The following is a 22,372-nucleotide window of genomic DNA, read 5'->3' as shown; positions in this document are numbered from 1 at the left end:
AAGCATTTAATGTCAATGGCCATTCTAAGCTGAATGTCCCTGCTCTCGTCAGATCGCAGAAGTTACACAGCTTAAGGCCTCGCTAGTACCAGTGTGGGAGACTGTCTGGGAATCCGTGGTGCGGTTGACTTTTTATTATGTCGTTTAGATTTTCTTTCACAATCGATTAAAAAGGACTATGGATTAAAGCATTTAATGTCAATGGCCATTCTGAGCTGAATGTGCCTGCTCTCGTCAGATCGCAGAAGTTACACAGCTCAAGGCCTCGCTAGTACCAGTGTGGGAGTCTGTCTGGGAATCCGTGGTGCAGTTGACTTTTTATTATGTCGTTTAGATTTTGTTTCACAATCGATTATTAAGGACTATGGATTAAATCATTTAAGTCAATGGCCATTCTAAGCTGAATGTGCCTGCTCTCGTCAGATCTCAGAAGTTACACAGCTTAAGGCCTCACTAGTACCAGTGTGGGAGACTGTCTGGGAATCCGTGGTGCGGTTGACTTTTTATTATGTCGTTTAGATTTTGTTTCACAATCGATTAAAAAGGACTATGGATTAAAACATTTAATGTCAATGGCCATTCTAAGCTGAATGTGCCTGCTCTCGTTAGATCGCAGAAGTTACACAGTTTAACGCCTCGCTAGCACCAGTGTGGGAGACTGGCTGGGAATCCGTGGTGCGGTTGACTTTTTATTTTGTCGTTTAGATTTTGTTTCACAATAGATTAAATAGGACTATGGATTAAAGCATTTAATGTCAATGGCCATTCTAAGCTGAATGTGCCTGCTCTCGTCAGATCGCAGAAGTTACACTGCTTAAGGCCTCGCTAGTACCAGTGTGGGAGACTGTCTGGGAATCCGTGGTGCGGTTGAATTTTTATTATGTCGTTTAGATTTTGTTTCACAATCGATTAAAAAGGACTATGGATTAAAGCATTTAATGTCAATGGCCAGTCTAAGCTGAATGTGCCTGCTCTTGTCAGATCGCAGAAGTTACACAGCTTAAGGCCTCGCTAGTACCAGTGTGGGAGACTGTCTGGGAATCCGTGGTGCGGTTGACTTTTTATTATGTTGTTTAGATTTTGTTTCACAATAGATTAAATAGGACTATGGATTAAAGCATTTAACGTCAATGGCCATTCTAAGCTGAATGTGCCTGCTCTCGTCAGAACGCAGAAGTTACACAGCTTAAGGCATCGCTAGTACCAGTTTGGGAAACTGTCTGGGAATCCGTGGTGCGGTTGACTTTTTATTATGTCGTTTAGATTTTGTTTCACAATAGATTAAATAGGACTATGGATTAAAGCATTTAATGTCAATGGCCATTCTAAGCTGAATGTCCCTTCTCTCGTCAGATCGCAGAAGTTACACAGCTTAAGGCCTCGCTAGTACCAGTGTGGGAGACTGGCTGGGAATCCGTGGTGCGGTTGACTTTTTATAATGTTGTTTAAATTTTTTTTCACAATAGATTAAATAGGACTATGGATTAAGGATTTTAATGTCAATGGCCATTCTAAGCTGAATGTGCCTGCTGTCGTCAGGTCACAGAAGTTACACAGCTTAAGGCCTCGCTAGTACCAGTGTGGGAGACTGTCTGGGAATCCGTGGTGCGGTTGACTTTTTATTATGTCTTTTAGATTTTGATTCACAATCGATTAAAAAGGACTATGGATTAAAGCATTTAATGTTAATGGCCAGTCTAAGCTGAATGTGCCTGCTCTCGTCAGATCGCAGAAGTTACACAGCTTAAGGCCTCGCTAGTACCAGTGTGGGAGACTGTCTGGGAATCCGTGGTGCGGTTGACCTTTTATTATGTCGTTTAGATTTTGTTTCACAATAGATTAAATAGGACTATGGATTAAAGCATTTAACGTCAATGGCCATTCTAAGCTGAATGTGCCTGCTCTCGTCAGAGCGCAGAAGTTACACAGCTTAAGGCCTCGCTAGTACCAGTGTGGGAGACTGTCTGGGAATCCGTGGTGTGGTTGAATTTTTATTATGTCGTTTAGATTTTGTTTCACAATCGATTAAAAAGGACTATGGATTACAGCATTTAATGTCAATGGCCATTCTAAGCTGAATGTACCTGCTCTCGTCAGATTGCAGAAGTTACACAGCTTAAGGCCTCGCTAGTACCAGTGTGGGGGACTGTCTGGGAATCCGTGGTGCGGTTGAATTTTTATTATGTCGTTTAGATTTTGTTTCACAATCGATTAAAAAGGACTATGGATTAAAGCATTTAACGTCAATGGCCATTCTAAGCTGAATGTGCCTGCTCTCGTCAGATCGCAGAAGTTACACAGCTTAAGGCCTCGCTAGTACCAGTGTGGGAGACTGTCTGGGAATCCGTGGTGCGGTTGAATTTTTATTATGTCGTTTAGATTTTGTTTCACAATAGATTAAATATGACTATGGATTAAAGCATTTAACGTCAATGGCCATTCTAAGCTGAATGTGCCTGCTCTCGTCAGATCGCAGAAGTTACACAGCTTAAGGCCTCGCTAGTACCAGTGTGGGAGACTGTCTGGGAATCCGTGGTGCGGTTGAATTTTTATTATGTCGTTTAGATTTTGTTTCACAATCGATTAAAAAGGACTATGGATTAAAGCATTTAATGTCAATGGCCAGTCTAAGCTGAATGTGCCTGCTCTCGTCAGATCGCAGAAGTTACACAGCTTAAGGCCTCGCTAGTACCAGTGTGGGAGACTGTCTGGGAATCCGTGGTGCGGTTGAATTTTTATTATGTCGTTTAGATTTTGTTTCACAATAGATTAAATATGACTATGGATTAAAGCATTTAACGTCAATGGCCATTCTAAGCTGAATGTGCCTGCTCTCGTCAGATCGCAGAAGTTACACAGCTTAAGGCCTCGCTAGTACCAGTGTGGGAGACTGTCTGGGAATCCGTGGTGCGGTTGAATTTTTATTATGTCGTTTAGATTTTGTTTCACAATCGATTAAAAAGGACTATGGATTAAAGCATTTAATGTCAATGGCCAGTCTAAGCTGAATGTGCCTGCTCTCGTCAGATCGCAGAAGTTACACAGCTTAAGGCCTCGCTAGTACCAGTGTGGGAGACTGTCTGGGAATCCGTGGTGCGGTTGAATTTTTATTATGTCGTTTAGATTTTGTTTCACAATCGATTAAAAAGGACTATGGATTAAAGCATTTAATGTCAATGGCCAGTCTAAGCTGAATGTGCCTGCTCTCGTCAGATCGCAGAAGTTACACAGCTTAAGGCCTCGCTAGTACCAGTGTGGGAGACTGTCTGGGAATCCGTGGTGCAGTTGACTTTTTATTATGTCGTTTAGATTTTGTTTCACAATAGATTAAATAGGACTATGGATTAAAGCATTTAACGTCAATGGCCATTCTAAGCTGAATGTTCCTGCTCTCGTCAGAACGCAGAAGTTACACAGCTTAAGGCCTCGCTAGTACCAGTTTGGGAGACTGTCTGGGAATCCGTGGTGCGGTTGAATTTTTATTATGTCGTTTAGATTTTGTTTCACAATCGATTAAAAAGGACTATGTATTAAAGCATTTAATGTCAATGGCCATTCTAAGCTGAATGTCCCTGCTCTCGTCAGATCGCAGAAGTTACACAGCTTAAGGCCTCGCTAGTACCAGTGTGGGAGACTGGCTGGGAATCCGTGGTGCGGTTGACTTTTTATAATGTTGTTTAGATTTTTTTTCACAATAGATTAAATAGGACTATGGATTAAGGATTTTAATGTCAATGGCCATTCTAAGCTGAATGTGCCTGCTGTCGTCAGATCACAGAAGTTACACAGCTTAAGGCCTCGCTAGTACCAGTGTGGGAGACTGTCTGGGAATCCGTGGTGCGGTTGACTTTTTATTATGTCGTTTAGATTTTGTTTCACAATAGATTAAATAGGACTATGGATTAAAGCATTTAACGTCAATGGCCATTCTAAGCTGAATGTGCCTGCTCTCGTCAGAACGCAGAAGTTACACAGCTTAAGGCCTCGCTAGTACCAGTGTGGGGGACTGTCTGGGAATCCGTGGTGCGGTTGAATTTTTATTATGTCGTTTAGATTTTGTTTCACAATCGATTAAAAAGGACTATGGATTAAAGCATTTAATGTCAATGGCCATTCTAAGCTGAATGTCCCTGCTCTCGTCAGATCGCAGAAGTTACACGGCTTAAGGCCTCGCTAGTACCAGTGTGGGAGACTGTCTGGGAATCCCTGGTGCGGTTGACTTTTTATTATGTTGTTTAGATTTTGTTTCACAATCGATTAAAAAGGACTATGGATTAAAGCATTTAATGTCAATGGCCATTCTAAGCTGAATGTGCCTGCTCTCGTCAGATCGCAGAAGTTACCCAGCTTAAGGCCTCGCTAGTACCAGTGTGGGAGACTGTCTGGGAATCCGTGGTGCGGTTGACGTTTTATTATGTTGTTTAGATTTTGTTTCACAATAGATTAAATAGGACTATGGATTAAGGCTTTTAATGTCAATGGCCATTCTAAGCTGAATGTGCTTGCTCTCGTCAGATCGCAGAAGTTACACAGCTTAAGGCCTCGCTAGTACCAGTGTGGGAGACTGTCTGGGAATCCGTGGTGCGGTTGACTTTTTATTATGTTGTTTAGATTTTGTTTCACAATCGATTAAAAAGGACTATGGATTAAAGCATTTAATGTCAATGGCCATTCTAAGCTGAATGTGCCTGCTCTCGTCAGATCGCAGAAGTTACACAGCTTAACACCTCGCTAGTACCAGTGTGGGAGACTGTCTGGGAATCCGTGGTGCGGTTGACTTTTTATTATGTCGTTTAGATTTTGTTTCACAATAGATTAAATAGGACTATGGATTAAAGCATTTAACGTCAATGGCCATTCTAAGCTGAATGTGCCTGCTCTCGTCAGATCGCAGAAGTTACACAGCTTAAGGCCTCGCTAGTACCAGTGTGGGAGACTGTCTGGGAATCTGTGGTGCGGTTGCATTTTTATTATGTCGTTTAGATTTTGTTTCACAATCGATTAAAAAGGACTATGGATTAAAGCATTTAATGTCAATGGCCATTCTAAGCTGAATGTCCCTGCTCTCGTCAGATCGCAGAAGTTACACAGCTTAAGGCCTTGCTAGTACCAGTGTGGGAGACTGTCTGGGAATCCGTGGTGCGGTTGACTTTTTATTATGTTGTTTAGATTTTGTTTCACAATCGATTAAAAAGGACTATGGATTAAAGCATTTAATGTCAATGGCCATTCTAAGCTGAATGTGCCTGCTCTCGTCAGACCGCAGAAGTTACACAGCTTAAGGCCTCGCTAGTACCAGTGTGGGAGACTGTCTCGGAATCCGTGGTGCAGTTGACTTTTTATTATGTCGTTTAGATTTTGTTTCACAATCGATTAAAAAGGACTATGGATTAAAGCATTTAACGTCAATGGCCATTCTAAGCTGAATGTGCCTGCTCTCGTCAGATCGCAGAAGTTACACAGCTTAATGCTTTGCTATTACCAGGGTGGGAGACTGTCTGGGAATCCGTGGTGCGGTTGACTTTTTATTATGTCGTTTAGATTTTGTTTCACAATAGATTAAATAGGACTATGGATTAAAGCATTTAACGTCAATGGCCATTCTAAGCTGAATGTGCCTGCTCTCGTCAGAACGCAGAAGTTACACAGCTTAAGGCCTCGCTAGTACCAGTGTGGGAAACTGTCTGGGAATCCGTGGTGCGGTTGAATTTTTATTATGTCGTTTAGATTTTGTTTCACAATCGATTAAAAAGGACTATGGATTAAAGCATTTAATGTCTATGGCCATTCTAAACTGATTGTGCCTGCCCTCGTCAGATCGCAGAAGTTACATAGCTTAAGGCCTCGCTAGTACCAGTGTGGGAGACTGTCTGGGAATCCGTGGTGCGGCTGACTTTTTATTATGTCGTTTAGATTTTGTTGCACAATAGATTAAATAGGACTATGGATTAAAGAATTTAATGTCAATGGCCATTCTAAGCTGAATGTGCCTGCTCTCGTCAGATCGCAGAACTTACACAGCTTAAGGCCTCGCTAGTACCAGTGTGGGAGACTGTCTGGGAATCCGTGGTGCGGTTGACCTTTTATTATGTCGTTTAGATTTTGTTTCACAATCGATTAAAAAGGACTATGGATTATAGCATTTATTGTCAACGGCCATTCTAAGCTGAATGTCCCTGCTCTCGTCAGATTAAAGAAGTTACACAGCTTAAGGCCTCGCTAGTACCAGTCTGGGAGACTGTCTGGGAGTCCGTGGTGCGGTTTACTTTTTATTATGTCGTTTAGATTTTGTTTCACAATCGATTAAAAAGGACTATGGATTAAAGCATTTAATGTCAATGGCCATTCTGAGCTGAATGTCCCTGCTCTAGTCAGATCGCAGAAGTTACACAGCTTAAGGCCTCGCTAGTACCAGTGTGGGAGACTGTCTGGGAATCCGTGGTGCGGTTGAATTTTTATTATGTTGTTTAGATTTTGTTTCACAATAGATTAAATAGGACTATGGATTAAGGCTTATAATGTCAATGGCCATTCTAAGCTGAATGTGCCTGCTCTCGTCAGATCGCAGAAGTTACACGGCTTAAGGCCTCGCTAGTACCAGTGTGGGAGACTGTCTGGGAATCCGTGGTGCGGTTGCCTTTTTATTATGTCGTTTAGATTTTGTTTCACAATAGATTAAATAGGACTATGGATTAAAGCATTTAACGTCAATGGCCATTCTAAGCTGAATGTACCTGCTCTCGTCAGAACGCAGAAGTTACACAGCTTAAGGCCTCGCTAGTACCAGTGTGGGAGACTGTCTGGGAATCCGTGGTGCGGTTGAATTTTTATTATGTCGTTTAGATTTTGTTTCACAATCGATTGAAAAGGACTATGGATTAAAGCATTTAATGTCAATGGCCATTCTAAGCTGAATGTCAATGGCCATTCTAAGCTGAATGTCCCTTCTCTCGTCAGATCGCAGAAGTTACACAGCTTAAGGCCTTGCTAGTACCAGTGTGGGAGACTGTCTGGGAATCCGTGGTGCGGTTGACTTTTTATTATGTCGTTTTGATTTTGTTTCACAATCGATTAAAAAGGACTATGGATTAAAGCATTTAATGTCAATGGCCATTCTAAGCTGAATGTGCCTGCTCTCGTCAGATCGCAGAAGTTACACAGCTTAAGGCCTCGCTAGTACCAGTGTGGGAGACTGTCTGGGAATCCGTGGTGCGGTTGACTTTTTATTATGTCGTTTAGATTTTGTTTCACAATAGATTAAATAGGACTATGGATTAAAGCATTTAACGTCAATGGCCATTCTAAGCTGAATGTGCCTGCTCTCGTCAGATCGCAGAAGTTACACAGCTTAAGGCCTCGCTAGTACCAGTGTGGGAGACTGTCTGGGAATCCGTGGTGCGGTTGAATTTTTATTATGTCGTTTAGATTTTGTTTCACAATCGATTAAAAAGGACTATGGATTAAAGCATTTAATGTCAATGGCCATTCTAAGCTGAATGTCAATGGCCATTCTAAGCTGAATGTCCCTGCTCTCGTCAGATCGCAGAAGTTACCCGGCTTAAGGCCTCGCTAGTACCAGTGTGGGAGACTGTCTGGGAATCCGTGGTGCGGTTGACTTTTTATTATGTTGTTTAGCTTTTGTTTCACAATAGATTAAAAAGGACTATGGATTAAAGCATTTAATGTCAATGGCCATTCTAAGCTGAATGTGCCTGCTCTCGTCAGATCGCAGAAGTTACACAGCTTAAGGCCTCGCTAGTACCAGTGTGGGAGACTGTCTGGGAATCCGTGGTGCGGTTGAATTTTTATTATGTCGTTTAGATTTTGTTTCACAATCGATTAAAAAGGACTATGGATTAAAGCATTTAATGTCAATGGCCATTCTAAGCTGAATGTCAATGGCCATTCTAAGCTGAATGTCCCTGCTCTCGTCAGATCGCAGAAGTTACACAGCTTAAGGCCTCGCTAGTACCAGTGTGGGAGACTGTCTGGGAATCCGTGGTGCAGTTGACTTTTTATTATGTCGTTTTGATTTTGTTTCACAATCGATTAAAAAGGACTATGGATTAAAGCATTTAATGTCAATGGCCATTCTAAGCTGAATGTGCCTGCTCTCGTCAGATCGCAGAAGTTACACAGCTTAAGGCCTCGCTAGTACCAGTGTGGGAGACTGTCTGGGAATCCGTGGTGCGGCTGACTTTTTATTATGTCGTTTAGATTTTGTTGCACAATAGATTAAATAGGACTATGGATTAAAGAATTTAATGTCAATGGCCATTCTAAGCTGAATGTGCCTGCTCTCGTCAGATCGCAGAACTTACACAGCTTAAGGCCTCGCTAGTACCAGTGTGGGAGACTGTCTGGGAATCCGTGGTGCGGTTGACCTTTTATTATGTCGTTTAGATTTTGTTTCACAATCGATTAAAAAGGACTATGGATTATAGCATTTATTGTCAACGGCCATTCTAAGCTGAATGTCCCTGCTCTCGTCAGATTAAAGAAGTTACACAGCTTAAGGCCTCGCTAGTACCAGTCTGGGAGACTGTCTGGGAGTCCGTGGTGCGGTTTACTTTTTATTATGTCGTTTAGATTTTGTTTCACAATCGATTAAAAAGGACTATGGATTAAAGCATTTAATGTCAATGGCCATTCTGAGCTGAATGTCCCTGCTCTAGTCAGATCGCAGAAGTTACACAGCTTAAGGCCTCGCTAGTACCAGTGTGGGAGACTGTCTGGGAATCCGTGGTGCGGTTGAATTTTTATTATGTTGTTTAGATTTTGTTTCACAATAGATTAAATAGGACTATGGATTAAGGCTTATAATGTCAATGGCCATTCTAAGCTGAATGTGCCTGCTCTCGTCAGATCGCAGAAGTTACACGGCTTAAGGCCTCGCTAGTACCAGTGTGGGAGACTGTCTGGGAATCCGTGGTGCGGTTGCCTTTTTATTATGTCGTTTAGATTTTGTTTCACAATAGATTAAATAGGACTATGGATTAAAGCATTTAACGTCAATGGCCATTCTAAGCTGAATGTACCTGCTCTCGTCAGAATGCAGAAGTTACACAGCTTAAGGCCTCGCTAGTACCAGTGTGGGAGACTGTCTGGGAATCCGTGGTGCGGTTGAATTTTTATTATGTCGTTTAGATTTTGTTTCACAATCGATTGAAAAGGACTATGGATTAAAGCATTTAATGTCAATGGCCATTCTAAGCTGAATGTCAATGGCCATTCTAAGCTGAATGTCCCTTCTCTCGTCAGATCGCAGAAGTTACACAGCTTAAGGCCTTGCTAGTACCAGTGTGGGAGACTGTCTGGGAATCCGTGGTGCGGTTGACTTTTTATTATGTCGTTTTGATTTTGTTTCACAATCGATTAAAAAGGACTATGGATTAAAGCATTTAATGTCAATGGCCATTCTAAGCTGAATGTGCCTGCTCTCGTCAGATCGCAGAAGTTACACAGCTTAAGGCCTCGCTAGTACCAGTGTGGGAGACTGTCTGGGAATCCGTGGTGCGGTTGACTTTTTATTATGTCGTTTAGATTTTGTTTCACAATAGATTAAATAGGACTATGGATTAAAGCATTTAACGTTAATGGCCATTCTAAGCTGAATGTGCCTGCTCTCGTCAGATCGCAGAAGTTACACAGCTTAAGGCCTCGCTAGTACCAGTGTGGGAGACTGTCTGGGAATCCGTGGTGCGGTTGAATTTTTATTATGTCGTTTAGATTTTGTTTCACAATCGATTAAAAAGGACTATGGATTAAAGCATTTAATGTCAATGGCCATTCTAAGCTGAATGTCAATGGCCATTCTAAGCTGAATGTCCCTGCTCTCGTCAGATCGCAGAAGTTACACGGCTTAAGGCCTCGCTAGTACCAGTGTGGGAGACTGTCTGGGAATCCGTGGTGCGGTTGACTTTTTATTATGTTGTTTAGCTTTTGTTTCACAATAGATTAAAAAGGACTATGGATTAAAGCATTTAATGTCAATGGCCATTCTAAGCTGAATGTGCCTGCTCTCGTCAGATCGCAGAAGTTACACAGCTTAAGGCCTCGCTAGTACCAGTGTGGGAGACTGTCTGGGAATCCGTGGTGCGGTTGAATTTTTATTATGTCGTTTAGATTTTGTTTCACAATCGATTAAAAAGGACTATGGATTAAAGCATTTAATGTCAATGGCCATTCTAAGCTGAATGTCAATGGCCATTCTAAGCTGAATGTCCCTGCTCTCGTCAGATCGCAGAAGTTACACAGCTTAAGGCCTCGCTAGTACCAGTGTGGGAGACTGTCTGGGAATCCGTGGTGCAGTTGACTTTTTATTATGTCGTTTTGATTTTGTTTCACAATCGATTAAAAAGGACTATGGATTAAAGCATTTAATGTCAATGGCCATTCTAAGCTGAATGTGCCTGCTCTCGTCAGATCGCAGAAGTTACACAGCTTAAGGCCTCGCTAGTACCAGTGTGGGAGACTGTCTGGGAATCCGTGGTGCGGTTGACTTTTTATTATGTCGTTTAGATTTTGTTTCACAATAGATTAAATAGGACTATGGATTAAAGCATTTAACGTCAATGGCCATTCTAAGCTGAAGTTACACAGCTTAAGGCCTCGCTAGTACCAGTGTGGGAGACTGTCTGGGAATCCGTGGTGCGGTTGAATTTTTATTATGTCGTTTAGATTTTGTTTCACAATCGATTAAAAAGGACTATGGATTAAAGCATTTAATGTCAATGGCCATTCTAAGCTGAATGTCAATGGCCATTCTAAGCTGAATGTCCCTGCTCTCGTCAGATCGCAGAAGTTACACTGCTTAAGGCCTCGCTAGTACCAGTGTGGGAGACTGTCTGGGAATCCGTGGTGCGGTTGACTTTTTATTATGTTGTTTAGATTTTGTTTCACAATAGATTAAAAAGGACTATGTATTAAAGCATTTAATGTCAATGGCCATTCTAAGCTGAATGTGCCTGCTCTCGTCAGATCGCAGAAGTTACTCAGCTTAAGCCCTCGCTAGTACCAGTGTGGGAGACTGTCTGGGAATCCGTGGTGCGGTTGACTTTTTATTATGTCGTTTAGATTTTGTTTCACAATCGATTAAAAAGGACTATGGATTAAAGCATTTAATGTCAATGGCCATTCTAAGCTGAATGTGCCTGCCCTTGTCAGATCGCAGAAGTTACACAGTTTAAGGCCTCGCTAGTACCAGTGTGGGAGACTGTCTGGGAATCCGTGGTGCGGTTGAATTGTTATTATGTCGTTTAGATTTTGTTTCACAATCGATTAAAAAGGACTATGGATCAAAGCATTTAATGTCAATGGCCATTCTAAGCTGAATGTCCCTGCTCTCGTCAGATCGCAGAAGTTACACAGCTTAAGGCCTCGCTAGTACCAGTGTGGGAGACTGTCTGGGAATCCGTGGTGCGGTTGACTTTTTATTATGTCGTTTAGATTTTGTTTCACAATCGATTAAAAAGGACTATGGATTAAAGCATTTAATGTCAATGGCTATTCTAAGCTGAATGTGCCTGCTCTCGTCAGATTGCAGAAGTTACACAGCTTAAGGCCTCGCTAGTACCAGTGTGGGAGACTGTCTGGGAATCCGTGGTGCGGTTGACTTTTTATTATGTCGTTTAGATTTTGTTTCACAATCGATTAAAAAGGACTATGGATTAAAGCATTTAAGGTCAATGGCCATTCTAAGCTGAATGTGCCTGCTCTCGTCAGATCGCAGAAGTTACACAGCTTAAGGCCTCGCTAGTACCAGTGTGGGAGACTGTCTGGGAATCCATGGTGCGGTTGACTTTTTATTATGTAGTTTAGATTTGGTTTCACAATAGATTAAATAGGACTATGGATTAAAGCATTTAACGTCAATGGCCATTCTAAGCTGAATGTGCCTGCTCTCGTCAGAACGCAGAAGTTACACACCTTAAGGCCTCGCTAGTACCAGTGTGGGAGACTGTCTGGGAATCCGTGGTGCGGTTGAATTGTTATTATGTCGTTTAGATTTTGTTTCACAATCGATTAAAAAGGACTATGGATTAAAGCATTTAATGTCAATGGCCATTCTAAGCTGAATGTCCCTGCTCTCGTCAGATCGCAGAAGTTACACAGCTTAAGGCCTCGCTAGTACCAGTGTGGGAGACTGTCTGGGAATCCGTGGTGCGGTTGACTTTTTATTATGTTGTTTAGATTTTGTTTCACAATAGATTAAATAGGACTATCGATTAAAGCATTTAATGTCAATGGCTATTCTAAGCTGAATGTGCCTGCTCTCGTCAGATCGCAGAAGTTACACAGCTTAAGGCCTCGCTAGTACCAGTGTGGGAGACTGTCTGGGAATCCGTGGTGCGGTTGACTTTTTATTATGTCGTTTAGATTTTGTTTCACAATCGATTAAAAAGGACTATGGATTAAAGCATTTAATGTCAATGGCCATTCTAAGCTGAATGTGCCTGCTCTCGTCAGATCGCAGAAGTTACACAGCTTAAGGCCTCGCTAGTACCAGTGTGGGAGACTGTCTGGGAATCCGTGGTGCGGTTGAATTGTTATTATGTCGTTTAGATTTTGTTTCACAATCGATTAAAAAGGACTATGGATTAAAGCATTTAATGTCAATGGCCATTCTAAGCTGAATGTCCCTGCTCTCGTCAGATCGCAGAAGTTACACAGCTTAAGGCCTCGCTAGTACCAGTGTGGGAGACTGTCTGGGAATCCGTGGTGCGGTTGCCTTTTTATTATGTCGTTTAGATTTTGTTTCACAATAGATTAAATAGGACTATGGATTAAAGCATTTAACGTCAGTGGCCATTTTAAGCTGAATGAGCCTGCTCTCGTCAGAACGCAGAAGTTACACAGCTTAAGGCCTCGCTAGTACCAGTGTGGGAGACTGTCTGGGAATCCGTGGTGCGGTTGAATTTTTATTATGTCGTTTAGATTTTGTTTCACAATCGATTAAAAAGGACTATGGATTAAAGCATTTAATGTCAATGGCCATTCTAAGCTGAATGTGCCTGCTCTCGTCAGATCGCAGAATATACACAGCTTAAGGCCTCGCTAGTACCAGTGTGGGAGACTGTCTGGGAATCCGTGGTGCGGTTGAATTTTTATTATGTCGTTTAGATTTTGTTTCACAATCGATTAAAAAGGACTATGGATTAAAGCATTTAATGTCAATGGCCATTCTAAGCTGAATGTCCCTGCTCTCGTCAGATCGCCGAAGTTACACAGCTTAAGGCCTCGCTAGTACTAGTGTGGGAGACTGTCTGGGAATCCGTGGTGCGGTTGACTTTTTATTATGTTGTTTAGATTTTGTTTCACAATAGATTAAATAGGACTATGGATTAAGGCTTTTAATGTCAATGGCCATTCTAAGCTGAATGTGCCTGCTCTCGTCAGATCGCAGAAGTTACACAGCTTAATGCCTCGCTAGTACCAGTGTGGGAGACTGTCTGGGAATCCGTGGTGCGGTTGACTTTTTATTATGTCGTTTAGATTTTGTTTCACAATCGATTAAAAAGGACTATGGATTAAAGCATTTAAGGTCAATGGCCATTCTAAGCTGAATGTGCCTGCTCTCGTCAGATCGCAGAAGTTACACAGCTTAAGGCCTCGCTAGTACCAGTGTGGGAGACCGTCTGGGAATCCATGGTGCGGTTGACTTTTTATTATGTAGTTTAGATTTTGTTTCACAATAGATTAAATAGGACTATGGATTAAAGCATTTAACGTCAATGGCCATTCTAAGATGAATGTGCCTGCTCTCGTCAGAACGCAGAAGTTACACAGCTTAAGGCCTCGCTAGTACCAGTGTGGGAGACTGTCTGGGAATCCGTGGTGCGGTAGAATTGTTTTTATGTCGTTTAGATTTTGTTTCACAATCGATTAAAAAGGACTATGGATTAAAGCATTTAATGTCAATGGCCATTCTAAGCTGAATGTCCCTGCTCTCGTCAGATCGCAGAAGTTACACAGCTTAAGGCCTCGCTAGTACCAGTGTGGGAGACTGTCTGGGAATCCGTGGTGCGGTTGCCTTTTTATTATGTCGTTTAGATTTTGTTTCACAATAGATTAAATAGGACTATGGATTAAAGCATTTAACGTCAGTGGCCATTTTAAGCTGAATGAGCCTGCTCTCGTCAGAACGCAGAAGTTACACAGCTTAAGGCCTCGCTAGTACCAGTGTGGGAGACTGTCTGGGAATCCGTGGTGCGGTTGAATTTTTATTATGTCGTTTAGATTTTGTTTCACAATCGATTAAAAAGGACTATGGATTAAAGCATTTAATGTCAATGGCCATTCTAAGCTGAATGTGCCTGCTCTCGTCAGATCTCAGAAGTTACACAGCTTAAGGCCTCCCTAGTACCAGTGTGGGAGACTGTCTGGGAATCCGTGGTGCGGTTGAATTTTTATTATGTCGTTTAGATTTTGTTTCACAATCGATTAAAAAGGACTATGGATTAAAGCATTTAATGTCAATGGCCATTCTAAGCTGAATGTCCCTGCTCTCGTCAGATCGCAGAAGTTACACAGCTTAAGGCCTCGCTAGTACCAGTGTGGGAGACTGTCTGGGAATCCGTAGTGCGGTTGACTTTTTATTATGGCGTTTAGATTTTGTTTCACAATCAATTAAAAAGGACTATGGATTAAAGCATTTAAGGTCAATGGCCATTCTAAGCTGAATGTGCCTGCTCTCGTCAGATCGCAGAAGTTTCACAGCTTAAGGCCTCGCTAGTACCAGTGTGGGAGACTGTCTGGGAATCCGTGGTGCGGTTGACTTTTTATTATGTTGTTTAGATTTTGTTTCACAATAGATTAAATAGGACTATGGATTAAGGCTTTTAATGTCAATGGCCATTCTAAGCTGAATGTGCCTGCTCTTGTCAGATCGCAGAAGTTACACAGCTTAATGCCTCGCTAGTACCAGTGTGGGAGACTGTCTGGGAATCTGTGGTGCGGTTGACTTTTTATTATGTCGTTTAGATTTTGTTTCACAATCGATTAAAAAGGACTATGGATTAAAGCATTTAAGGTCAATGGCCATTCTAAGCTGAATGTGCCTTCTCTCGTCAGATCGCAGAAGTTACACAGCTTAAGGCCTCGCTAGTACCAGTGTGGGAGACTGTCTGGGAATCCGTGGTGCGGTTGCCTTTTTATTATGTCGTTTAGATTTTGTTTCACAATAGATTAAATAGGACTATAGATTAAAGCATTTAACGTCAGTGGCCATTCTAAGCTGAATGTGCCTGCTCTCGTCAGAACGCAGAAGTTACACAGCTTAAGGCCTCGCTAGTACCAGTGTGGGAGACTGTCTGGGAATCCGTGGTGCGGTTGAATTTTTATTATGTCGTTTAGATTTTGTTTCACAATCGATTAAAAAGGACTATGGATTAAAGCATTTAATGTCAATGGCCATTCTAAGCTGAATGTCCCTGCTCTCGTCAGATCGCAGAAGTTACACAGCTTAAGGCCTCGCTAGTACCAGTGTGGGAGACTGTCTGGGAATCCGTGGTGCGGTTGACTTTTTATTATGTTGTTTAGATTTTGTTTCACAATAGATTAAATAGGACTATGGATTAAGGCTTTTAAGGTCAATGGCCATTCTAAGCTGAATGTGCCTGCTCTCGTCAGATCGCAGAAGTTACACAGCTTAATGCCTCGCTAGTAACAGTGTGGGAGACTGTCTGGGAATCCGTGGTGCTGTTGACATTTTATTATGTCGTTTAGATTTTGTTTCACAATAGATTAAATAGGACTATGGATTAAAGCATTTAACGTCAATGGCCATTCTAAGCTGAATGTGCCTGCTCTCGTTAGAACGCAGAAGTTACACAGCTTAAGGCCTCGCTAGTACCAGTGTGGGAGACTGTCTGGGAATCCGTGGTGCGGTTGAATTTTTATTATGTCGTTTAGATTTTGTTTCACAATCGATTAAAAAGGACTATGGATTAAAGCATTTAATGTCAATGGCCATTCTAAGCTGAATGTCCCTGCTCTCGTCAGATCGCAGAAGTTACACAGCTTAAGACCTCGCTAGTATCAGTGTGGGAGACTGTCTGGGAATCCGTGGTGCGGTTGACTTTTTATTATGTTGTTTAGATTTTGTTTCACAATAGATTAAATAGGACTATGGATTAAGGCTTTTAATGTCAATGGCCATTCTAAGCTGAATGTGCCTGCTCTCGTCAGATCGCAGAAGTTACACAGCTTAATGCCTCGCTAGTACCAGTGTGGGAGACTGTCTGGGAATCCGTGGTGCGGTTGACTTTTTATTATGTCGTTTAGATTTTGTTTCACAATCGATTAAAAAGGACTATGGATTAAAGCATTTAATGTCAATGGCCATTCTAAGCTGAATGTGCCATCTCTCGTCAGATCGCAGAAGTTACACAGCTTAAGGCCTCGCTAGTACCAGTGTGGGAGACTGTCTGGGAATCCGTGGTGCGGTTGACTTTTTATTATGTCGTTTAGATTTTGTTTCACAATCGATTAAAAAGGACTATGGATTAAAGCATTTAAGGTCAATGGCCATTCTAAGCTGAATGTGCCTGCTCTCGTCGGATCGCAGAAGTTACACAGCTTAAGGCCTCGCTAGTACCAGTGTGGGAGACTGTCTGGGAATCCGTGGTGTGGTTGACTTTTTATTATGTCGTTTAGATTTTGTTTCACAATAGATTAAATAGGACTATGGATTAAAGCATTTAACGTCAATGGCCATTCTAAGCTGAATGTCAATGGCCATTCTAAGCTGAATGTCAATGGCCATTCTAAGCTGAATGTCCCTGCTCTCGTCAGATCGCAGAAGTTACACAGCTTAAGGCCTCGCTAGTACCAGTGTGGGAGACTGTCTGGGAATCCGTGGTGCGGTTGACTTTTTATTATGTCGTTTAGATTTTGTTTCACAATCGATTAAAAAGGACTATGGATTAAAGCATTTAATGTCAATGGCCATTCTAAGCTGAATGTGCCTGCTCTCGTCAGATCGCAGAAGTTACACATCTTAAGGCCTCGCTAGTACCAGTGTGGGAGACTGTCTGGGAATCCGTGGTGCGGTTGACTTTTTATTATGTCGTTTAGATTTTGTTTCACAATCGATTAAAAAGGACTATGGATTAAAGCATTTAAGGTCAATGGCCATTCTAAGCTGAATGTGCCTGCTCTCGTCAGATCGCAGAAGTTACACAGCTTAAGGCCTCGCTAGTACCAGTGTGGGAGACTGTCTTGGAATCCGTGGTGTGGTTGACTTTTTATTATGTCGTTTAGATTTTGTTTCACAATAGATTAAATAGGACTATGGATTAAAGCATTTAACGTCAATGGCCATTCTAAGCTGAATGTGCCTGCTCTCGTCAGAACGCAGAAGTTACACAGCTTAAGGCCTCGCTAGTACCAGTGTGGGAGACTTTCTGGGAATCCGTGGTGCGGTTGAATTTTTATTATGTCGTTTAGATTTTGTTTCACAATCGATTAAAAAGGACTATGGATTAAAGCATTTAATGTCAATGGCCATTCTAAGCTGAATGTCCCTGCTTTCGTCAGATCGCAGAAGTTACACAGCTTAAGGCCTCGCTAGTACCAGTGTGGGAGACTGTCTGGGAATCCGTGGTGCGGTTAACTTTTTATTATGTCGTTTAGATTTTGTTTCACAATCGATTAAAAAGGACTATGGATTAAAGCATTTAAGGTCAATGGCCATTCTAAGCTGAATGTGCCTGCTCTCGTCAGATCGCAGAAGTTACACAGCTTAAGGCCTCGCTAGTACCAGTGTGGGAGACTGTCTGGGAATCCGTGGTGCGGTTGACATTTTATTATGTCGTTTAGATTTTGTTTCACAATAGATTAAATAGGACTATGGATTAAAGCATTTAACGTCAATGGCCATTCTAAGCTGAATATGCCTGCTCTCGTTAGAACGCAGAAGTTACACAGCTTAAGGCCTCACTAGTACCAGTGTGGGAGACTGTCTGGGAATCCGTGGTGCGGTTGAATTTTTATTATGTCGTTTAGATTTTGTTTCACAATCGATTAAAAAGGACTATGGATTAAAGCATTTAATGTCAATGGCCATTCTAAGCTGAATGTCCCTGCTCTCGTCAGATCGCAGAAGTTACACAGCTTAAGGCCTCGCTAGTACCAGTGTGGGAGACTGTCTGGGAATCCGTGGTGCAGTTGACTTTTTATTATGTTGTTTAGATTTTGTTTCACAATAGATTAAATAGGACTATGGATTAAGGCTTTTAATGTCAATGGCCATTCTAAGCTGAATGTGCCTGCTCTCGTCAGATCGCAGAAGTTACACAGCTTAATGCCTCGCTAGTACCAGTGTGGGAGACTGTCTGGGAATCCGTGGTGCGGTTGACTTTTTATTATGTCGTTTAGATTTTGTTTCACAATCGATTAAAAAGGACTATGGATTAAAGCATTTAATGTCAATGGCCATTCTAAGCTGAATGTGCCAGCTCTCGTCAGATCGCAGAAGTTACACAGCTTAAGGCCTCGCTAGTACCAGTGTGGGAGACTGTCTGGGAATCCGTGGTGTGGTTGACTTTTTATTATGTCGTTTAGATTTTGTTTCACAATAGATTAAATAGGACTATGGATTAAAGCATTTAACGTCAATGGCCATTCTAAGCTGAATGTGCCTGCTCTCGTCAAAACGCAGAAGTTACACAGCTTAAGGCCTCGCTAGTACCAGTGTGGGAGACTGTCTGGGAATCCGTGGTGCGGTTGAATTTTTATTATGTCGTTTAGATTTTGTTTCACAATCGATTAAAAAGGACTATGGATTAAAGCATTTAATGTCAATGGCCATTCTAACCTGAATGTCAATGGCCATTCTAAGCTGAATGTCCCTGCTCTCGTCAGATCGCAGAAGTTACACAGCTTAAGGCCTCGCTAGTACCAGTGTGGGAGACTGTCTGGGAATCCGTGGTGCGGTTGACTTTTTATTATGTCGTTTTGATTTTGTTTCACAATCGATTAAAAAGGACTATGGATTAAAGCATTTAATGTCAATGGCCATTCTAAGCTGAATGTGCCTGCTCTCGTCAGATCGCAGAAGTTACACAGCTTAAGGCCTCGCTAGTACCAGTGTGGGAGACTGTCTGGGAATCCGTGGTGCGGTTGACTTTTTATTATGTCGTTTAGATTTTGTTTCACAATAGATTAAATAGGACTATGGATTAAAGCATTTAACGTCAATGGCCATTCTAAGCTGAAGTTACACAGCTTAAGGCCTCGCTAGTACCAGTGTGGGAGACTGTCTGGGAATCCGTGGTGCGGTTGAATTTTTATTATGTCGTTTAGATTTTGTTTCACAATCGATTAAAAAGGACTATGGATTAAAGCATTTAATGTCAATGGCCATTCTAAGCTGAATGTCAATGGCCATTCTAAGCTGAATGTCCCTGCTCTCGTCAGATCGCAGAAGTTACACGGCTTAAGGCCTCGCTAGTACCAGTGTGGGAGACTGTCTGGGAATCCGTGGTGCGGTTGACTTTTTATTATGTTGTTTAGATTTTGTTTCACAATAGATTAAAAAGGACTATGTATTAAAGCATTTAATGTCAATGGCCATTCTAAGCTGAATGTGCCTGCTCTCGTCAGATCGCAGAAGTTACTCAGCTTAAGGCCTCGCTAGTATCAGTGTGGGAGACTGTCTGGGAATCTGTGGTGCGGATGACTTTTTATTATGTCGTTTAGATTTTGTTTCACAATCGATTAAAAAGGACTATGGATTAAAGCATTTAATGTCAATGGCCATTCTAAGCTGAATGTGCCTGCCCTTGTCAGATCGCAGAAGTTACACAGTTTAAGGCCTCGCTAGTACCAGTGTGGGAGACTGTCTGGGAATCCGTGGTGCGGTTGAATTGTTATTATGTCGTTTAGATTTTGTTTCACAATCGATTAAAAAGGACTATGGATTAAAGCATTTAATGTCAATGGCCATTCTAAGCTGAATGTCCCTGCTCTCGTCAGATCGCAGAAGTTACACAGCTTAAGGCCTCGCTAGTACCAGTGTGGGAGACTGTCTGGGAATCCGTGGTGCGGTTGAATTTTTATTATGTCGTTTAGATTTTGTTTCACAATCGATTAAAAAGGACTATGGATTAAAGCATTTAATGTCAATGGCCATTCTAAGCTGAATGTCAATGGCCATTCTAAGCTGAATGTCCCTGCTCTCGTCAGATCGCAGAAGTTACACAGCTTAAGGCCTCGCTAGTACCAGTGTGGGAGACTGTCTGGGAATCCGTGGTGCGGTTGACTTTTTATTATGTCGTTTAGATTTTGTTTCACAATCGATTAAAAAGGACTATGGATTAAAGCATTTAATGTCAATAGCTATTCTAAGCTGAATGTGCCTGCTCTCGTCAGATTGCAGAAGTTACACAGCTTAAGGCCTCGCTAGTACCAGTGTGGGAGACTGTCTGGGAATCCGTGGTGCGGATGACTTTTTATTATGTCGTTTAGATTATGTTTCACAATCGATTAAAAAGGACTATGGATTAAAGCATTTAAGGTCAATGGCCATTCTAAGCTGAATGTGCCTGCTCTCGTCAGATCGCAGAAGTTACACAGCTTAAGGCCTCGCTAGTACCAGTGTGGGAGACTGTCTGGGAATCCATGGTGCGGTTGACTTTTTATTATGTAGTTTAGATTTTGTTTCACAATAGATTAAATAGGACTATGGATTAAAGCATTTAACGTCAATGGCCATTCTAAGCTGAATGTGCCTGCTCTCGTCAGAACGCAGAAGTTACACACCTTAAGGCCTCGCTAGTACCAGTGTGGGAGACTGTCTGGTAATCCGTGGTGCGGTTGACGTTTTATTATGTCGTTTAGATTTTGTTTCACAATTGATTAAAAAGGACTATGGATTAACCCCTTAAGGACGCAGCCTAGTTTGGGCCTTAAGGCTCAGAGCCCATTTTTCAAATCTGACATATTTCACTTTATGTGGTAATAACGTCGGAATGCTTAAACCTATCCAAGCGATTCTGAGAATGTTTTCTCGTGACACTTTAGGCTTCATGTTCGTGGTAAAATTTGGTCGATATATTCAATCTTTATTTGTGAAAAATTGCAAAATTTAGAGAAAATTTACAAAAAATAGCATTTTTCAGAATTTAAATGCATCTGCTTGAAAAACAGACGGTTATACCACTCAAAATAGTTACTAGTTCACATTTCCCATATGTCTACTTAAGATTGGCATCGTTTTTTGAACATTATTTTATTTTTCTTGGACGTTGCAAGGCTTAGAACATAAACAGCAATTTCTCATATTCTTAAGAAAATTTAAAAAGCCTTTTTTTGAAGGTACCAGTTCAGTTCTGAAGTGGATTTGAGGAGCCTATGTATTAGAAACCCCCATAAAATACCCCATTTTAAAAACTAGACCTCTCAAAGTATTCAAAACAGCATATAGAAAGTTTTTTAACCCTTCAGGCATTTCACAGGAATTAAAGCAAAGTGGAAATGAAATTTGCAAATTTCATTTTTTCTGCTGAATTTCAAATTTATTCATTTTTTTTCTATAACACAGAAGGTTTTACCAGAGAAATACTACTAAATATGTATTGTCCAGATTCTGCAGTTTTTAGAAATGTCCCACATGTGGCTCTATTGCGCTCGTGGACTAAAACACAAGCCCTAGAAGCAAAGAAGCACCTAGTGCATTTTAAGGCCTCTTTTTTATTAGAATATATTTTAGGCAGCATGCCAGGTTTGAAGAGGTGTTGAGGTATCAAAACAATGGAAACTACACCCCTCAAGGAATTCATTTATGGTTTTTGTTATCATTTTGACAGCACAGTTTTTTCACAGCACCTATTTGAATTGGGCTGTGAAATGAAAAAAATGATATTTTTTCCAATAAGATGTCATTTTTGATCAAAATTTCTTATTTTCACAGGGAACAACATACCCCATTTTGTTGCCCAATTTGTCCTTAGTGCGGCAATACCCCATTTGTGGTGATAAACTGCCGTTTGGGCCCATGGGAGGGCTCAGAAGGAAAGGAGCGCTATGTGTTTGTTGGAGTCCAGATTTTGCTGGATTGGTTTTCGGGTGCCATGTCGCATTTGCAGAGCCCCAGAGGTATCAAAGCAATGGAAACCCACCAGAAGTGACCCCATTTTGGAAACTACACCCCTCAAGGAATTAATTTATGGTTTTTGTTATCATTTTGACCGCACAGTTTTTTCACAGCACCTATTTGAATTGGGCTGTGAAATGAAAAAAATGATATTTTTTCCAATAAGATGTCATTTTTGATCAAAATTTCTTATTTTCACAGGGAACAACATACCCCATTTTGTTGCGCAATTTGTCCTTAGTGCGGCAATTCCCCATTTGTGGTGATAAACTGCCG

At 41.5% G+C, this 22,372-nt stretch overlaps 101 pseudogenes; all 101 read left to right on the top strand.

Moving 5' to 3' along the window:
* The first annotated feature begins 11 nt into the window (after positions 1-11).
* LOC142679901 (5S ribosomal RNA) lies at positions 12-130 on the top strand (annotated as a pseudogene).
* Positions 131-197: 67 nt separating this feature from the next.
* Positions 198-316, top strand: LOC142678057 (5S ribosomal RNA; annotated as a pseudogene).
* Positions 317-382: 66 nt separating this feature from the next.
* On the top strand, positions 383-501 carry LOC142678283 (5S ribosomal RNA; annotated as a pseudogene).
* Positions 502-754: 253 nt separating this feature from the next.
* LOC142678677 (5S ribosomal RNA) lies at positions 755-873 on the top strand (annotated as a pseudogene).
* A 67-nt stretch (positions 874-940) lies between these two features.
* LOC142678769 (5S ribosomal RNA) lies at positions 941-1,059 on the top strand (annotated as a pseudogene).
* Positions 1,060-1,126: 67 nt separating this feature from the next.
* On the top strand, positions 1,127-1,245 carry LOC142678645 (5S ribosomal RNA; annotated as a pseudogene).
* Positions 1,246-1,312: 67 nt separating this feature from the next.
* LOC142679041 (5S ribosomal RNA) lies at positions 1,313-1,431 on the top strand (annotated as a pseudogene).
* A 253-nt stretch (positions 1,432-1,684) lies between these two features.
* On the top strand, positions 1,685-1,803 carry LOC142678249 (5S ribosomal RNA; annotated as a pseudogene).
* A 67-nt stretch (positions 1,804-1,870) lies between these two features.
* Positions 1,871-1,989, top strand: LOC142678821 (5S ribosomal RNA; annotated as a pseudogene).
* A 67-nt stretch (positions 1,990-2,056) lies between these two features.
* On the top strand, positions 2,057-2,175 carry LOC142678502 (5S ribosomal RNA; annotated as a pseudogene).
* Positions 2,176-2,242: 67 nt separating this feature from the next.
* On the top strand, positions 2,243-2,361 carry LOC142678006 (5S ribosomal RNA; annotated as a pseudogene).
* Positions 2,362-2,428: 67 nt separating this feature from the next.
* LOC142677979 (5S ribosomal RNA) lies at positions 2,429-2,547 on the top strand (annotated as a pseudogene).
* Positions 2,548-2,614: 67 nt separating this feature from the next.
* LOC142678710 (5S ribosomal RNA) lies at positions 2,615-2,733 on the top strand (annotated as a pseudogene).
* A 67-nt stretch (positions 2,734-2,800) lies between these two features.
* On the top strand, positions 2,801-2,919 carry LOC142678005 (5S ribosomal RNA; annotated as a pseudogene).
* A 67-nt stretch (positions 2,920-2,986) lies between these two features.
* LOC142678711 (5S ribosomal RNA) lies at positions 2,987-3,105 on the top strand (annotated as a pseudogene).
* A 67-nt stretch (positions 3,106-3,172) lies between these two features.
* LOC142677954 (5S ribosomal RNA) lies at positions 3,173-3,291 on the top strand (annotated as a pseudogene).
* A 67-nt stretch (positions 3,292-3,358) lies between these two features.
* Positions 3,359-3,477, top strand: LOC142677951 (5S ribosomal RNA; annotated as a pseudogene).
* A 67-nt stretch (positions 3,478-3,544) lies between these two features.
* On the top strand, positions 3,545-3,663 carry LOC142677786 (5S ribosomal RNA; annotated as a pseudogene).
* Positions 3,664-3,730: 67 nt separating this feature from the next.
* On the top strand, positions 3,731-3,849 carry LOC142679312 (5S ribosomal RNA; annotated as a pseudogene).
* Positions 3,850-3,916: 67 nt separating this feature from the next.
* Positions 3,917-4,035, top strand: LOC142677808 (5S ribosomal RNA; annotated as a pseudogene).
* A 67-nt stretch (positions 4,036-4,102) lies between these two features.
* LOC142678701 (5S ribosomal RNA) lies at positions 4,103-4,221 on the top strand (annotated as a pseudogene).
* A 67-nt stretch (positions 4,222-4,288) lies between these two features.
* Positions 4,289-4,407, top strand: LOC142677891 (5S ribosomal RNA; annotated as a pseudogene).
* Positions 4,408-4,474: 67 nt separating this feature from the next.
* On the top strand, positions 4,475-4,593 carry LOC142677704 (5S ribosomal RNA; annotated as a pseudogene).
* A 67-nt stretch (positions 4,594-4,660) lies between these two features.
* Positions 4,661-4,779, top strand: LOC142678962 (5S ribosomal RNA; annotated as a pseudogene).
* Positions 4,780-4,846: 67 nt separating this feature from the next.
* On the top strand, positions 4,847-4,965 carry LOC142678851 (5S ribosomal RNA; annotated as a pseudogene).
* Positions 4,966-5,032: 67 nt separating this feature from the next.
* LOC142677893 (5S ribosomal RNA) lies at positions 5,033-5,151 on the top strand (annotated as a pseudogene).
* Positions 5,152-5,218: 67 nt separating this feature from the next.
* Positions 5,219-5,337, top strand: LOC142678293 (5S ribosomal RNA; annotated as a pseudogene).
* Positions 5,338-5,590: 253 nt separating this feature from the next.
* On the top strand, positions 5,591-5,709 carry LOC142678209 (5S ribosomal RNA; annotated as a pseudogene).
* Positions 5,710-5,962: 253 nt separating this feature from the next.
* On the top strand, positions 5,963-6,081 carry LOC142677795 (5S ribosomal RNA; annotated as a pseudogene).
* Positions 6,082-6,334: 253 nt separating this feature from the next.
* LOC142679130 (5S ribosomal RNA) lies at positions 6,335-6,453 on the top strand (annotated as a pseudogene).
* Positions 6,454-6,520: 67 nt separating this feature from the next.
* On the top strand, positions 6,521-6,639 carry LOC142678067 (5S ribosomal RNA; annotated as a pseudogene).
* Positions 6,640-6,706: 67 nt separating this feature from the next.
* Positions 6,707-6,825, top strand: LOC142679797 (5S ribosomal RNA; annotated as a pseudogene).
* A 91-nt stretch (positions 6,826-6,916) lies between these two features.
* LOC142679111 (5S ribosomal RNA) lies at positions 6,917-7,035 on the top strand (annotated as a pseudogene).
* Positions 7,036-7,102: 67 nt separating this feature from the next.
* Positions 7,103-7,221, top strand: LOC142678897 (5S ribosomal RNA; annotated as a pseudogene).
* A 67-nt stretch (positions 7,222-7,288) lies between these two features.
* On the top strand, positions 7,289-7,407 carry LOC142678004 (5S ribosomal RNA; annotated as a pseudogene).
* Positions 7,408-7,498: 91 nt separating this feature from the next.
* LOC142678181 (5S ribosomal RNA) lies at positions 7,499-7,617 on the top strand (annotated as a pseudogene).
* A 67-nt stretch (positions 7,618-7,684) lies between these two features.
* On the top strand, positions 7,685-7,803 carry LOC142678002 (5S ribosomal RNA; annotated as a pseudogene).
* A 91-nt stretch (positions 7,804-7,894) lies between these two features.
* On the top strand, positions 7,895-8,013 carry LOC142679988 (5S ribosomal RNA; annotated as a pseudogene).
* Positions 8,014-8,080: 67 nt separating this feature from the next.
* On the top strand, positions 8,081-8,199 carry LOC142678103 (5S ribosomal RNA; annotated as a pseudogene).
* Positions 8,200-8,266: 67 nt separating this feature from the next.
* Positions 8,267-8,385, top strand: LOC142677794 (5S ribosomal RNA; annotated as a pseudogene).
* A 253-nt stretch (positions 8,386-8,638) lies between these two features.
* On the top strand, positions 8,639-8,757 carry LOC142679129 (5S ribosomal RNA; annotated as a pseudogene).
* Positions 8,758-8,824: 67 nt separating this feature from the next.
* LOC142678066 (5S ribosomal RNA) lies at positions 8,825-8,943 on the top strand (annotated as a pseudogene).
* A 67-nt stretch (positions 8,944-9,010) lies between these two features.
* LOC142678162 (5S ribosomal RNA) lies at positions 9,011-9,129 on the top strand (annotated as a pseudogene).
* Positions 9,130-9,220: 91 nt separating this feature from the next.
* On the top strand, positions 9,221-9,339 carry LOC142679110 (5S ribosomal RNA; annotated as a pseudogene).
* A 67-nt stretch (positions 9,340-9,406) lies between these two features.
* LOC142678884 (5S ribosomal RNA) lies at positions 9,407-9,525 on the top strand (annotated as a pseudogene).
* Positions 9,526-9,592: 67 nt separating this feature from the next.
* Positions 9,593-9,711, top strand: LOC142678404 (5S ribosomal RNA; annotated as a pseudogene).
* A 91-nt stretch (positions 9,712-9,802) lies between these two features.
* LOC142677764 (5S ribosomal RNA) lies at positions 9,803-9,921 on the top strand (annotated as a pseudogene).
* Positions 9,922-9,988: 67 nt separating this feature from the next.
* Positions 9,989-10,107, top strand: LOC142678001 (5S ribosomal RNA; annotated as a pseudogene).
* Positions 10,108-10,198: 91 nt separating this feature from the next.
* Positions 10,199-10,317, top strand: LOC142679987 (5S ribosomal RNA; annotated as a pseudogene).
* Positions 10,318-10,384: 67 nt separating this feature from the next.
* Positions 10,385-10,503, top strand: LOC142678872 (5S ribosomal RNA; annotated as a pseudogene).
* A 250-nt stretch (positions 10,504-10,753) lies between these two features.
* On the top strand, positions 10,754-10,872 carry LOC142678215 (5S ribosomal RNA; annotated as a pseudogene).
* A 67-nt stretch (positions 10,873-10,939) lies between these two features.
* LOC142678573 (5S ribosomal RNA) lies at positions 10,940-11,058 on the top strand (annotated as a pseudogene).
* A 253-nt stretch (positions 11,059-11,311) lies between these two features.
* Positions 11,312-11,430, top strand: LOC142679900 (5S ribosomal RNA; annotated as a pseudogene).
* A 67-nt stretch (positions 11,431-11,497) lies between these two features.
* On the top strand, positions 11,498-11,616 carry LOC142678412 (5S ribosomal RNA; annotated as a pseudogene).
* A 67-nt stretch (positions 11,617-11,683) lies between these two features.
* LOC142678191 (5S ribosomal RNA) lies at positions 11,684-11,802 on the top strand (annotated as a pseudogene).
* Positions 11,803-11,869: 67 nt separating this feature from the next.
* On the top strand, positions 11,870-11,988 carry LOC142678542 (5S ribosomal RNA; annotated as a pseudogene).
* A 67-nt stretch (positions 11,989-12,055) lies between these two features.
* On the top strand, positions 12,056-12,174 carry LOC142679899 (5S ribosomal RNA; annotated as a pseudogene).
* Positions 12,175-12,241: 67 nt separating this feature from the next.
* On the top strand, positions 12,242-12,360 carry LOC142680010 (5S ribosomal RNA; annotated as a pseudogene).
* A 67-nt stretch (positions 12,361-12,427) lies between these two features.
* Positions 12,428-12,546, top strand: LOC142678000 (5S ribosomal RNA; annotated as a pseudogene).
* Positions 12,547-12,613: 67 nt separating this feature from the next.
* Positions 12,614-12,732, top strand: LOC142678060 (5S ribosomal RNA; annotated as a pseudogene).
* Positions 12,733-12,799: 67 nt separating this feature from the next.
* Positions 12,800-12,918, top strand: LOC142679023 (5S ribosomal RNA; annotated as a pseudogene).
* A 67-nt stretch (positions 12,919-12,985) lies between these two features.
* Positions 12,986-13,104, top strand: LOC142679004 (5S ribosomal RNA; annotated as a pseudogene).
* A 67-nt stretch (positions 13,105-13,171) lies between these two features.
* On the top strand, positions 13,172-13,290 carry LOC142678276 (5S ribosomal RNA; annotated as a pseudogene).
* Positions 13,291-13,357: 67 nt separating this feature from the next.
* On the top strand, positions 13,358-13,476 carry LOC142678464 (5S ribosomal RNA; annotated as a pseudogene).
* A 67-nt stretch (positions 13,477-13,543) lies between these two features.
* On the top strand, positions 13,544-13,662 carry LOC142679844 (5S ribosomal RNA; annotated as a pseudogene).
* A 67-nt stretch (positions 13,663-13,729) lies between these two features.
* LOC142678844 (5S ribosomal RNA) lies at positions 13,730-13,848 on the top strand (annotated as a pseudogene).
* A 67-nt stretch (positions 13,849-13,915) lies between these two features.
* On the top strand, positions 13,916-14,034 carry LOC142678059 (5S ribosomal RNA; annotated as a pseudogene).
* A 67-nt stretch (positions 14,035-14,101) lies between these two features.
* On the top strand, positions 14,102-14,220 carry LOC142679021 (5S ribosomal RNA; annotated as a pseudogene).
* A 67-nt stretch (positions 14,221-14,287) lies between these two features.
* LOC142679294 (5S ribosomal RNA) lies at positions 14,288-14,406 on the top strand (annotated as a pseudogene).
* A 67-nt stretch (positions 14,407-14,473) lies between these two features.
* LOC142678478 (5S ribosomal RNA) lies at positions 14,474-14,592 on the top strand (annotated as a pseudogene).
* A 67-nt stretch (positions 14,593-14,659) lies between these two features.
* Positions 14,660-14,778, top strand: LOC142678370 (5S ribosomal RNA; annotated as a pseudogene).
* Positions 14,779-14,845: 67 nt separating this feature from the next.
* LOC142679322 (5S ribosomal RNA) lies at positions 14,846-14,964 on the top strand (annotated as a pseudogene).
* A 67-nt stretch (positions 14,965-15,031) lies between these two features.
* Positions 15,032-15,150, top strand: LOC142679018 (5S ribosomal RNA; annotated as a pseudogene).
* A 67-nt stretch (positions 15,151-15,217) lies between these two features.
* On the top strand, positions 15,218-15,336 carry LOC142678172 (5S ribosomal RNA; annotated as a pseudogene).
* Positions 15,337-15,403: 67 nt separating this feature from the next.
* LOC142679898 (5S ribosomal RNA) lies at positions 15,404-15,522 on the top strand (annotated as a pseudogene).
* Positions 15,523-15,589: 67 nt separating this feature from the next.
* LOC142678805 (5S ribosomal RNA) lies at positions 15,590-15,708 on the top strand (annotated as a pseudogene).
* Positions 15,709-15,775: 67 nt separating this feature from the next.
* LOC142677937 (5S ribosomal RNA) lies at positions 15,776-15,894 on the top strand (annotated as a pseudogene).
* A 67-nt stretch (positions 15,895-15,961) lies between these two features.
* LOC142678699 (5S ribosomal RNA) lies at positions 15,962-16,080 on the top strand (annotated as a pseudogene).
* A 67-nt stretch (positions 16,081-16,147) lies between these two features.
* On the top strand, positions 16,148-16,266 carry LOC142678463 (5S ribosomal RNA; annotated as a pseudogene).
* Positions 16,267-16,333: 67 nt separating this feature from the next.
* LOC142679216 (5S ribosomal RNA) lies at positions 16,334-16,452 on the top strand (annotated as a pseudogene).
* Positions 16,453-16,519: 67 nt separating this feature from the next.
* LOC142678154 (5S ribosomal RNA) lies at positions 16,520-16,638 on the top strand (annotated as a pseudogene).
* A 115-nt stretch (positions 16,639-16,753) lies between these two features.
* LOC142679897 (5S ribosomal RNA) lies at positions 16,754-16,872 on the top strand (annotated as a pseudogene).
* A 67-nt stretch (positions 16,873-16,939) lies between these two features.
* LOC142678102 (5S ribosomal RNA) lies at positions 16,940-17,058 on the top strand (annotated as a pseudogene).
* Positions 17,059-17,125: 67 nt separating this feature from the next.
* Positions 17,126-17,244, top strand: LOC142678383 (5S ribosomal RNA; annotated as a pseudogene).
* A 67-nt stretch (positions 17,245-17,311) lies between these two features.
* LOC142680000 (5S ribosomal RNA) lies at positions 17,312-17,430 on the top strand (annotated as a pseudogene).
* A 67-nt stretch (positions 17,431-17,497) lies between these two features.
* Positions 17,498-17,616, top strand: LOC142678838 (5S ribosomal RNA; annotated as a pseudogene).
* Positions 17,617-17,683: 67 nt separating this feature from the next.
* Positions 17,684-17,802, top strand: LOC142679809 (5S ribosomal RNA; annotated as a pseudogene).
* Positions 17,803-17,869: 67 nt separating this feature from the next.
* LOC142678263 (5S ribosomal RNA) lies at positions 17,870-17,988 on the top strand (annotated as a pseudogene).
* Positions 17,989-18,055: 67 nt separating this feature from the next.
* On the top strand, positions 18,056-18,174 carry LOC142679986 (5S ribosomal RNA; annotated as a pseudogene).
* Positions 18,175-18,241: 67 nt separating this feature from the next.
* LOC142678462 (5S ribosomal RNA) lies at positions 18,242-18,360 on the top strand (annotated as a pseudogene).
* Positions 18,361-18,427: 67 nt separating this feature from the next.
* On the top strand, positions 18,428-18,546 carry LOC142678537 (5S ribosomal RNA; annotated as a pseudogene).
* A 67-nt stretch (positions 18,547-18,613) lies between these two features.
* Positions 18,614-18,732, top strand: LOC142678824 (5S ribosomal RNA; annotated as a pseudogene).
* Positions 18,733-18,823: 91 nt separating this feature from the next.
* On the top strand, positions 18,824-18,942 carry LOC142679896 (5S ribosomal RNA; annotated as a pseudogene).
* Positions 18,943-19,009: 67 nt separating this feature from the next.
* On the top strand, positions 19,010-19,128 carry LOC142678859 (5S ribosomal RNA; annotated as a pseudogene).
* A 250-nt stretch (positions 19,129-19,378) lies between these two features.
* On the top strand, positions 19,379-19,497 carry LOC142677762 (5S ribosomal RNA; annotated as a pseudogene).
* Positions 19,498-19,564: 67 nt separating this feature from the next.
* LOC142679269 (5S ribosomal RNA) lies at positions 19,565-19,683 on the top strand (annotated as a pseudogene).
* A 253-nt stretch (positions 19,684-19,936) lies between these two features.
* LOC142678313 (5S ribosomal RNA) lies at positions 19,937-20,055 on the top strand (annotated as a pseudogene).
* A 91-nt stretch (positions 20,056-20,146) lies between these two features.
* LOC142679895 (5S ribosomal RNA) lies at positions 20,147-20,265 on the top strand (annotated as a pseudogene).
* Positions 20,266-20,332: 67 nt separating this feature from the next.
* Positions 20,333-20,451, top strand: LOC142679179 (5S ribosomal RNA; annotated as a pseudogene).
* Positions 20,452-20,518: 67 nt separating this feature from the next.
* Positions 20,519-20,637, top strand: LOC142678190 (5S ribosomal RNA; annotated as a pseudogene).
* Positions 20,638-20,704: 67 nt separating this feature from the next.
* On the top strand, positions 20,705-20,823 carry LOC142679063 (5S ribosomal RNA; annotated as a pseudogene).
* The last annotated feature ends 1,549 nt before the right edge of the window (positions 20,824-22,372 follow it).

The sequence above is a fragment of the Rhinoderma darwinii genome (genome assembly GCF_050947455.1).
Source record: "Rhinoderma darwinii isolate aRhiDar2 chromosome 2 unlocalized genomic scaffold, aRhiDar2.hap1 SUPER_2_unloc_55, whole genome shotgun sequence".
NCBI classification, from domain to species: Eukaryota; Metazoa; Chordata; class Amphibia; order Anura; family Rhinodermatidae; genus Rhinoderma; species Rhinoderma darwinii.
Note: the sequence above shows the minus strand (reverse complement) of the source record. Positions and strands in the feature narration are given on the sequence as shown.